The following is a 1,460-nucleotide window of genomic DNA, read 5'->3' as shown; positions in this document are numbered from 1 at the left end:
CAATGTTATATTAGCACTATAAAGTTCATAATGAAATAATAATTATTTTTCTCTTCCCTGGAATTTTCTTATATTGCAATCATCTATTACTGGACTGTTTGAACATCAGGACCTTTTGACTACTAATTAGACTTCTTTAAAGATTATAGAATTGCCCTTGTCATTTATTTCCTCTTAGCTTTACTTTGCTAAGCTTTATTTTTACATGAATCATTCATGTCATATGTTTCTTAATTTATTATTTCTAGTAACGTCTTTGTATCTTTTTTATGTTTTCCTGCATCTATAGTGTTGGCCTCTTTTCCCTTTAATATTATTAATTTTGCTTGTTGCCATTTTTAAATTAATTTTGCCAGAGGCTTGCCTATTAATAATATTTTCAAAGGGCCAGTTTTCAGTGTTGCTAATCCTCTCTGTTGTATGATATGTCCTAGATTTTACAGTTTCTGCTTTTATCTTTGTTAGTTCTTTTCTCCCCACTATTTGGACTTGCTTGGCTCTTTTTCTTATAATTTCTTAGGTTGCAGGTGCAGTTCGTGAGGTTCTAGCTTGTCGATTCTTCTCACACAAGCTTTCAAAACAATCACCTCTCATCTAAATGGACCTTCTGAGATGCTTCCCAAGTTTGATCATGTTATTTGGGGGTTATGGTTCAGCTAAAAAAAAAAATCTCTTCTAATTTCCACTATGGTTTCTTGACCTGTGAATAATTTAGAAGTGTATTTTTAAAATAGCCAAACACAGGGGAGTAATGATAATAAAAGGTAGCCAGAAGGAAAACATAAAAGATTGCTTTCCAATTCCAGATTCTCTTAGCTAACCCCTCTACCCCCACCCCACCCCACCCCACCCCACTGGGCAAGGAGACTTCACCTCTGGTCCTGAGAACAGCACTGTTAGATTTATGAGGTTGCTTAGGAAGCCATGGAGCCATTAGAATACCTGCCACCTAACTGCACTCATCAGAACCTTTGTTCTACAGAATAAAGGGCCCACACGGGTTCCTTCAGCCAGGCCCAGGGACCATCGCTGATGCCGACCAAAGTCACCGTGCAGAGGTCCAGTTCTCCTCCCAGAAGCACGTGCTTGACCATGAGAAGTCCTGGCTCCAGCTTCTCTGTGAGGCAGAATGGCCAAGGTTTCAGGGTCTCTTTTCTTCTGCCTTCCCCCCCCCCCGAATGAAGCAGCACACTGGACAGAGCCCTTTGTTGATTGACCTCCCAAGGGCCATCATGCCTAAGACCCCCATACAGCCAGCAAGGCCTCCCTGAGCCCGAGTTTCCTAGATTGCTGGAAGAAAATGACACTAAGCGGATGTTTCATAAATCAGAAATGGATTTTTCCACAATTATGGAACTAGACGTCGAAATCAGGGTGTCAATTCTTCTTAAGGACTGTGAGGGGGGACCTGCTGTGTGCCTCACTCCTGGCGTCCAGTGGTTGCTGGCTTCCCTGGGTTT

This window comes from Tenrec ecaudatus, chromosome 12 (genome assembly GCF_050624435.1).
Source record: "Tenrec ecaudatus isolate mTenEca1 chromosome 12, mTenEca1.hap1, whole genome shotgun sequence".
Taxonomy (NCBI): Eukaryota; Metazoa; Chordata; class Mammalia; order Afrosoricida; family Tenrecidae; genus Tenrec; species Tenrec ecaudatus.
This window is presented reverse-complemented; position numbering follows the sequence as displayed.